The 10,510-nt window shown below is 41.3% G+C and overlaps 1 protein-coding gene across 2 annotated transcripts in view; it reads right to left on the reverse strand.

The window, feature by feature from the left end:
• Positions 1-9,975, reverse strand: part of LOC137427086 (lysine-specific demethylase 3A) — a 134,594-nt gene extending 124,619 nt beyond the window's left edge. Inside the window, exons 1-2 of one of the 2 annotated variants that reach the window (XM_068116243.2) lie at positions 9,819-9,975; positions 6,867-6,971 (exon numbers count right to left, since the gene is read on the reverse strand). The gene's annotated coding sequence lies outside the window, so the exon portion shown is untranslated. The remainder of the gene's footprint in view (positions 1-6,866; positions 6,972-9,818) is intronic. The other variant, XM_068116242.2, reaches the window with a different exon arrangement.
• Positions 9,976-10,510: the final 535 nt, after the last annotated feature.

Below are 10,510 nucleotides of genomic sequence, written 5' to 3' on the forward strand. Positions count from 1 at the left end.
CCTTTCTGCAGAGTCATTCACCACATTGAAGGCTTCAACATTAGTCCATGATGTCTGGTAGGCTGCAGAGTTAGTCCATTCTTGAACATCGGTAACTAGAAATGCCCAGTCAAGCTTCAGATGATGAAATAGGTACCATGAATCTGGTCCAACAAAATCAGCCAGAGTGGTCTTCTCAGTCAAGTCATCAGGAAATCTGGGCTTTCCAAACCCAGTACCAAACCGTCCTTGTGGGTTGGTTACTGGAAAATCTGGCTAAACCTCCAGAAGTCTGTCTGCCAGAGCACGGCGATGGTCATGACGAACAACTGAGCTGAAGAGGGCAAGTGGAACCATCTCTTCTGTGAGGTACCAGAGATGTCGTTTGAAGGCTTTCAGGGCACTTCTTGAGATTCCAGCATTGACAGCTTCATACTGTTTCAGTTTGGAGATGAGCTGCAGGTCATTCCATGGGGCATCGGTGACAGAGGTACATGTCATCCACCAGGAGCTGTATACTAGAGTGACAAACGTGACAAATTCTCTGATCTTTGGCACTTGTTTTTCTGTGGTAATTGTACCTGCTGGAAGATCAGCGATTTGTTTTTCGAAGAGACATAATTTGATTGAGTAGAGGAGCTTCGCCATCCATCTGGCTTTATGCAGTGCACCAGGACGCTTGAAGGTTATTTGATGTTCAGCTACTTCACCATCAAGGAATACAGTACACAGATCAACAAATTCCAAATAATCATCACGTCTTAGAGATTGCTCGGTGTGACAGAGTCTGATAACATTATTTTGCCAGTCACTTGTCAAACTTGTTGCTGCTTCATTTAGTTGAGATGGATCAAATCGTGAAAGTGGTTCATTGAATGTGTGTGGAAACATTTCAAAGTTCTTGCGAAACCTTGAGAAGAGGAAGATATCTGGTGACTTAGATGCTTCAACTTTAAGATCAGTAAAAATGTGCGTAAGAATGACTTCACCAATGTGGTGTCTGCAGCCTGACCACAGAAGAGCTTTGTTAAGCCGTTGTTGAATTGTTACACAAGCTGCACTGATGTGGCCGGTGTTAGATGCAGTTGTCAAATGTCAAGTTGACAACATTCTCTTGGCAGTTCCATGATTCAAGTAGGTTATTAGTCAGCTGAGCAATTATATCTCCAGATTTACGGTCTGTTCCAGGCTTGTAGGATGGAACACCCAGCAGCTTCATATCAGTTTGAGAACCCAAAAGCACAGCCAGGCGTTCTTCAAAAGTGTTTTGGTTAGTTAAGCATGGAAGCAGCTTTGAGTCCCAGTGCAACGTAGCAAGCTTCGGAGGTATCCATTTGTCCTTACAGGTAGTAGCAATATGCTGTCCAATTTTGCGTCTTGATTTATCTGCTGTAGCATATGATGTTGACACCTTCGCTGCATCCCCTCCTGTTTCTTCAATAAGAGCTTCTGTGAAAGCAGCCTGTTGGGTTGGTGTCATCTTCATCCTTGTTGCCAGTGAAACAAGACTGGGCCTCTTCAGGATGTCATGTGGAATGAAAACTGATGTGCCAGGTCCAACTAAACGATGATGACTTATTGAGGTTGTTGGTGTGCTTGTTGAAGGTCCAAGAGTTACTTCTTCATCACTGTCACTAATATTATACACAGTGGTTGTAGTATTTATGTTGAACTCCAGCTCCATACTTGCTCGCCTCTCTGATTCTTTTTCCTCGCGGTTCACTTTGCGCTGCATCTTATCTGCCAACAGTTTATCTTGGCAGCCAAATGTTGCACAGCGATCTGTCTTCATAGATTCCAGGAATGCTAAGTCTTCAGGATTCTTGATGTGAGAACTAGCATCATTGGGCCACAAGGGAAATGTCTCCATAAATTTCATCTCCATTTGATTCACCTTTGTGATGCTTGCTGGAGTTGTTCTTCGGTTGATAGGGATTGATCTAAGCTTGGAATTATCATCTGCAAGTTTGATAATTTTCTCAATAGCCTTGCGTTCAGAGATGATAGGAATATTAGCCTTGCCATAAAATGGTGTCACTTTCTGCAGTACAAGCTTTGCCGATTCCCACCGAGAGCGTCGTTCAAGTTTGCCATCTTCCATGTGCCACATGAAACAACGTAGTACTTGTAAACAAGTTGGAAGTCTGGTGCCATTGATCTGGGAATCTTGTTCAGTTATGGCACTTCCAAGACCAAACACCTTGGTGGACTCTCTTGTTGCAACAGATGCTTTCTTTACTGTGCCATCCATTGTTTTATCTGAAAGAAAAAGGTAGTATTAGTAACAATAATGTCATTTCATAATTATGTACAACAAATAAAACAATTATCCAATTTTATTAGAGTATAGCCTAATAATTGTTTTAATCATCTTGTCTAGTTAAAAGATCTCTGTAAAGACAAGATGACTACAACATTCAGGATATTCTTTAATTTATATATTATATTTTAAAAATACTCTTCATTTAGCTTTATATCAATATTTTGAAAAAAATCATTATTTTGACTATTTGTATATAAATGAATTGTATCCCTATCCCTATGATGATGATATATTGCTACAGAGCACAATAATACCTTTACAAAGAGTTATTATATGTAGCAATCAGTCAATCCTTTCATTTTTATTTATGGGCCGCAAAACAGCTGCGTGTCAAATTTCCAACTCTGATACCACCGACTCAAAATATGAAATGGTGAGGTGGACCCAGAAGATGATGTCCAAACCTTACCAAATTTTGCATAGCAACTTTATTTTATGATTGGAACAAAATAAAATTTGGGACAGATCAATCCAACATCTTTTTAAAAATAGTTGGGCGTTTGATGCACCCTAATATATATATATATATATATATATATATATATATATATATATATATATATATATATATATATATATATATATATATATATATATATATATATATATATATATATATATATATATATATCGCGTACCTCCGACAGGCTGATATATATATACAGTATATACACTACCGGTCAAAAGTTTTAGAACACCTCAATTTTTCCAGTTTTTATTGAAATTTAAGCAATTCAAGTCTAGTGAATAACCTGAAATGGTACAAAGTTAAGCAGGAAGACAGACAGACCATTATAACCCTTAAAAGTGTAGGTCTTTCCTTTAGAGAAATTGCAAAGAAAGCCAAGGTGTCAGTGAGTACAGTTTCCTACACCATCAAAAGGCACTTGGAAACTGGAGGAAACTGACAGGAAGAGGTCTGGCAGACCCAAAGCCACAACAGAATAAGAAGACAAGTTTCTGAGAGTCAACAGCTTGCGTGATAGGTTGCTCACAGGACAACAGCTTCAAGCACAGCTTAACACTGGTCGAAGTAAGCAAGTCTCAGTTTCAACTGTGAAGAGAAGACTTCGAGCTGCAGGTTTGACAGGTTGAGTGGCAGTAAGAAAGCCATTGCTAAGATGACAAAATAAGAAAAAGAGGCTTGCCTGGGCCATGAAGCACGCCAGTGGACTACTGAAGACTGGAAGAAGGTCTTATGGACCGATGAATCAAAATTTGAAATCTTTGGTTCATCACGCAGGGTTTTTGTATGCTGTCGAGTAGGCGAAAGGATGGTTCCTCAGTGGGTGACACCAACTGTCAAATATGGAGGAGGAAGCGTGATGGTCTGGGGCTCTTTTGCTGGATCCAGAGTCGGCGACTTGCACCAGCACCACACAGGAATTTACTTCCTGTTTATTAAATTGTTAGATGAGGTCATCTTCAATGCACTTTCACACACTTACATACATACACTCACAGCCGGGGTCTGCCTAGCAGGCACGTAAGACATCGGCCATTATAAAGCTCGCAGTGTTAGTGTGAGAAATCTCTGAGGATATTCCAGAGACTCAATAGCTCAGTGGGCTGTCACCTCGTAAGTGATGAGGTTCCTGGGTTTGTCAGAATTTTTTCACACTAGCCCCACACAGGACTTTACTTCCTGTTTCTTAAAAAAAGATATACATACATACATCCATACATACATATACATATACATATACATATATATATATATATATATATATATATATTATTACCTTTGGAATACCATGCCTATTGCATCTGGAAGTTGGCAATGAGATATCCAGATGAGCAACGAAAATCTTGCAAATGAAATGGCCAACGTGAAAAAAAGAAAGAAAAGGTGATGGATCCTACACCAGAAGTTCCAATGTAAACTTCCGGTGAAGAGGCTTCTTAGCAAACATTTGTGTTTATGGAACAAAATTGGTGATCTCAGTGTCGCGCGAACACATCCATCGAAAGATGGACCAAATCAAGGATGCTAGAGTTTAATTTGCGTTCCAAACAGCAAATTAAAGGCGATCTCAGGTCACCCAATGGCGATCTCAGGGTGACCTAAAATAACAAAACTGTGTTCTATAAACAGGGCCTAAGAAATTAGGGATTGACTGTCACTCATGCAACGAGTGTGCTCTCACCAATCATTGTTGAAAATATCAAGATGCTGTTTCAATGAGAATGGAGCAATGGTCCTATGGCACCCAGAACCACCATCAATGGCACAACTCTTATATGCTGCACCAAAGCCATGTTACTTTGAGAGCACTTCAGTCCAGAATACACTCCTTTATGATGAAATAAACCTTGGACCAGGCAATGTGAGCATACATTAGTTAATTTTCCTGAATACTGCAAAATCGACAAACAAGCCTTTTGATTTGTTTTGTTTATTACACGGAAAGAAACGTCAATCTGCTGATGCAACAACAATTAAACGTAGCCATATCCGAGCATACACCCCAAAATACATTATTCACTCCCATTACACACTTGGGTAAGTGAATAATCGCTCGAGTTGCATTTGATATTGCACCCAAAACGTTTGGCCTACTCCTTGGTGTTCAGTTCCAAGTAATTCAAACTCCATGCTCAACAACAATAAACCACAAAACTTATGACATCACAATTTAATTGCATCGTTTCATTCAATGAATCTTAGCCACCTAAGAGTATAAATATGTTCAAGTCCATTTTATTGCTACTCCGGAGATGCAACGTCATCCAGAGGATTGATCAGCTGGCCATTCCATGCTAGGAGCATCGTCTTGGAATAGTTTTTAACCGGGGGCTTGGAATACAAGTAGGGGTGATGGGCAGCAGTACAGTATGACTGCATAATCACTAAGACTTCCTATGTGGTTCTGTTGCAAAGATTCAAAAGCTCACAACGTTTTGTCATTTGTGTGGGAACTACACCAAAAGAAAACTGAAGATAACCTACCTCTCAGAATGAATCGGCACATAGATTTTGCTCTTGTAACTAGATACATTGTACCGAATCTGGATCCTTTACAGAACATCCCCTTCTAAATTTTGCACTTCATACATTTACATTTTTCCTCTTAGACTCCATAGCGTGTTGGCAATTCTGGACCATAATACTCCCCGACTTACCAGGTGAACGTCTTATGAACCTTCCTACTCAGGTAGAAAAATCGGTGACGAGTGATAGTCAGCCTCGCCAGTTAACGAGAAACAGGAGAGGCTATTGCAGTATATGTGTGTCAACGTGTGAATCCACATGCACATACTGTACATATACTTTCATTTAGATTGTTTATTATCAGATGTAATGTAACCGATATGACGTAGCAGCACTGCAGGTTCCTCCACACCCATCACCACCCAAAAAGAAAACAAAAATACAAAATTTGAACAAGGTTGTCCAATTCAACCATTTGTAACTGTACTATGGTGGACAGGACTGAAAATCATCAGGTTTTAGGTATGTGAATAAGAATGAATGAATGATCGTTTTAAGGCCATTTTCCCGCTAGAGCAGGGGTTAGCCTTGCGGGCCCCATGACAATCATGGTTCCCTGTTTTGAGGCAATGTTTTTATGGCCGGATGTGTGAAGAAATTAAGTGCTCAGACTGGGAATCAAACTGGTACGGTTAGCCAGTTGTCCTGGGTTTGACTCCCGGTCTGAGCGCTTCATTTTCTCACATATCCAAAACTCGATCATTTATAACTAGCAAAGAACGCACCGATTCTGTGTGGTATCTGCAGTCACAACAAATTATGTTCCAGATAGAATAGACCAGCACGCCCGGTCGGCTTTACTCACATATCGGGCTGGCTCGTTGAGCCCATGGTCTGAACTCTGAAGGATGAATTTATTCGATTTTAGGGGAGATCCAATTCCAGACCCGGATATGACATTTTAAACTTTTTTTTTTTAAACATGATTTTTCACCATTGATTCTTCAAAAAACAATACATAACAAGGTATCATAAAAAGTTGTGGACGAGTTATGCCAAAACTTGGTGGTGGATGCGTTGGTTAGGTGACAAGAACAGGTCGATTACATTTTGGTTCAGAGGTCCGGACCCAGATCCGGCCTATCAGTGGATACAAAACAAACTGTTCAGCTTGGCGGGGGTATGCGCTCCACCGAGTGCCGTACTTCTCCGGGTGTTCGACCATTTCTTTTTTACATAATAAATTCCATCCTGTCTACTCGTAATTCAAATTCAAGCACATAAACAGAGAATATTTCCTCCAAAAGAATAAGAATCCATTTTTAGCAAATAAAGAATTGTCAATAAAATGAAGACCTCATGATAAAGGTTGAACCATTGAGAAGTAAACTGGGCTATCCAACATGATACAAGTTCCGTATCTGACGATAGGTTTCGAGACTGGTTTTGATTCTTCTTCATTCTCAGTTTTACGACATGTTTGGAATCAAATCCACACAAATCTTTGTGCGAGAAGAGAAAAAAAAAAAATGCTTCAATCGACTCACACGAGGATTCAAGAAGTAGGAACAGAAAGCATTGATGGAGAATAAAGAATGAGTACAATCAACTATTCTACCACATGGTACAAACCTGTTGGGGTTGTAATGAACATTTCAAACAACAATCAGGTCAAGCAAGTCCCTGCACTTCAACACTTGCCATGGTGCGGGGTCCGTCTCCATGCGAGAGGTTCAACTGTAAAGCAACGCATCCACGGCCAAAAGGCCTAAACAGCAACGACGACTGGAAATGGTTCATCCGTCGTCAAAGAAGGGATGTTCAAATGGAACGTCTGAACTACCAGGTGAATGTTTACAATGGAGGAGCTCCTGTCCAGAAAACAACCTCACTCTGAGATAGCAAGCAGTATAATCTGGAGTTATGAAGTATACAGGTAGCCAAGAAAACCACAGCATCTGCAACCTTCAGTTGTAGGCAGGAATTTGCAATTTGTTCAGGGTGACTTTTAACGCAAGGTTAACGTCTTCTAAAGACCAGAGCTGGTGGACGCCTACACACAGACTGCAAGTCACTATGGTGACAGTTTCTAGCTGGGTCAAGATTCAAAGCCAGGGAAGACGGCTCGACAGAGGCAAACGTGGATACCTCGAGGCTATTCTGCCAGGCCTGCAAATACTAACAACATTTCTTCTTGTGCTTCTGGTCACAATTATTCCAAACTAGTTGTGGGTTCCACCAAGGGGAACAGTTCTACCACATTTTTTTTACGAATCGGCTGGAGGACTTTACAGATTCCGTTCACATGTAGAAACTTTACAGGAACATCCCCTCAAAGTCTTGCACTTCATACATTTTATTTTTTCCTCTTACATACTCCATAGCGTGTTGGCAATTCTGGACCATAATACTCCCCCGGCTTACAAGGTAAACGTCTTATGAACCTTCCCACTCAGGTAGGAAAATCGGTGACAATTATCAAATCAACAGAATTCCCTTTTCCCCCAAAGTTCTAAATAGTTTCGCCCATTTGGCATCCTGAACATGTCGCTCATAATGTTTTGATCCCGAGTACTGGGATTTGTCCTTCATGTACATCGTACATGCTAGCAATCAATGTGATGAGGATGATATTCAGCATTCCCATGTGAACCCCTGGATCATAATGTCTGGAATCCATGTCCAAATCTCAAATCCAATATGTGTTTGTCCATTGCCTAATAATCCATGCAAAACTCCATCGACAGGTACCAATGTCTTTGTCCTTCACGTACATGCTAGCAATCAATGTGAAGAGGAGGATGATATTCAGCGTTCCGATCTGAACCCCTGGATCATGATGTCTGGAACCCATGTCCAAATCCCAAATCCAATATGTGTTTGCCCATTGCCTAATAATCCATGCTAAACTCCATCGACATGGACCAATGTCTTTGTCCTTCACGTAAATGGTAGCAATCAATGTGAAGAGGATGATGATATTCAGCGTTCCCATCTGAACCCCTGGATCATGATGTCTGGAACCCATGTTCAAATCCCAAATCCAATGTGTTTGTCCATTGCCCAAATGTCTATAATCCATGCTAAAATCCATCGACATGTACCAATGTCTTTGTCCTTCACATACATGCAATCAATGTGAAGAGGAGGATGATATTCAGCATTCCCATCTGAACCCCTGGATCATGATGTCTGGAACCCATGTCCAAATCCCAAATCCAATATGCGCTTGCCCATTGTCCAAGAATCCATGCTAAACTCCATCGACATGGACCAATGTCTTTGTCCTTCAAGTAAATGCTAGCAATGTGAAGAGGAGGATGATATTCAGCGTTCCCATCTGAACCCCTGGATCATGATGTCTGGAACCCATGTTCAAATCCCAAATCCAATATGTGTTTGTCCATTGCCCAAGAATCCATGCTAAACGCCATCAACATGTACCAATGTCTTTGTCCTGCACTTGAGCCCAAGATCAATGTTAAAATAAAATAAATAAACAAATTCCAATCACGTGTCCCACTGTGATTCCTGTGCAAGCTCCTCCAAGTGTTAATTCAAAGTATCCAACTCCATCTGACAAACCGAGCTCACGTACACGCCATTAAACCAGCAAAGGGCACAAAATTCCTCAAGGGAAGCTTCACTCCCTCCCAGTCATTCACTCAGCTAGTTACTCTCTCCCCCAACCCCCAACATGTAAAAAAGGGCCACACAGGTCCACATGTGACATCAGAGGTGCCACCATTGGAGGCTTACAACAAATTTTTAAATACTTACATTATGTTCCAAACCAAGTGTTAAAGTATTGTCGGTTTAGTGAACAAATAACCTCTTTAAAAGCACGTTTGTTAAATTGTGGGGTGGGGGTGGGGTGGAGTGGGGGTGGGGGGGTTAATCCCAGGAGTGTGTCTTTTGTCAGCCCATTAACACATGAAGCCATTCCAGCAAGGCAATGGTCTTCTCCTGACATGGAGGACGACCACTTGAGGCGTGCACACCACCAAGTTCACTCATCCCGAGACGGAGCCTATTATTAATTTTTCCAAGCACCAACCGAACCACAGCACTCAGCAGGGCGGTCGACGCAGAACGAAAGAACGAAAGACTCACTCCGAACAAAATGTCCAAGGAAACAACAACCGAAGGGATTGACGCCACTTCACATTTTCGAGACGACAATATATATAAATATTTCATTAATTTATTTTACGTATATATATATTTTTTTAATGCTTTGCACCCAATACTATTACTATTAGTAATAGTAATATCCCCTCATATCGGGTCCATACGAGCTGAACCCACACTTAGTCCATCGTGAAGATGCATCACACGAGGAACGCATTGGCATTAGCCTCTGAAGAAGCGCAGGTCCTCAAAACTGAGGTCTGAGAACCAGGCCGGAGCTATTTTCAGGCAAAGATGGGCGCCCGGAATGAAGGGCCCGTCGAACACTTAATGACACCACAAAGTTGCTTTAAACGTGACTCGTTCCTCACACATCACGGCGTACAGTGCACAACAACCCTCACCGCCCCAAATACCGTCGAAAGCAAACACTTGTAAAGCATAAACGCTCACCTGGGACACAATTAGCTGCAGGAAAGCCGTCTCCCAGCCCCAGTGAAAAATCGCGTTTAATGCTTCGAGATTCCAGTCATAGCGCACTACAACTTCACGACTCAACCTACATGTAGTTCCCGCCGCTTCTCCGCAAGGATCCCTCCGCACGTACGTCACGTCGGATGCCGCTTCTCCGCAAGGATCCCTCCGCCCACGTCACGTCGTACGCCGCCTCACGCGCCGTCATGACATGAGATTCCGCGACGCGTTCATGAATTTCATGAATGAACTTTGTGCAGTTCGTATTCCATTGCCTTTGCCGTTTCACTCAGTTTTTGTTTCTTATCGTATAATTCCACCACAAAACGAGAACCTTGTCGTTATGAAGCCATATACATTTGACCAACTCCGACCCCAATGACGAATCTTTTTATGATCATGCCTCAGCAAATTAAATCGATAAAAATTAACAAAAAATCGCTATTAAATGCACAAGCATTTGTCAAATACACTTATCAGCAATGAGGAATACAAACAATCGTAGTAATTATTCGATTTCAAAATTCACCATCATAATCCCTACTACATCATGTCTACAAAACCAGAACATTAAAACAATAATTTAGATAAAAGTTACCAATGTTTGGTCAAAAAGGATGATGAGACCATGGCGTCTACAAATTAGGTACTGCACACAATTGGGTTGGTGG

The sequence above is a fragment of the Myxine glutinosa genome, chromosome 5 (assembly GCF_964187855.1).
Source record: "Myxine glutinosa chromosome 5, kmMyxGlut1.1, whole genome shotgun sequence".
Classification (NCBI taxonomy): Eukaryota; Metazoa; Chordata; class Myxini; order Myxiniformes; family Myxinidae; genus Myxine; species Myxine glutinosa.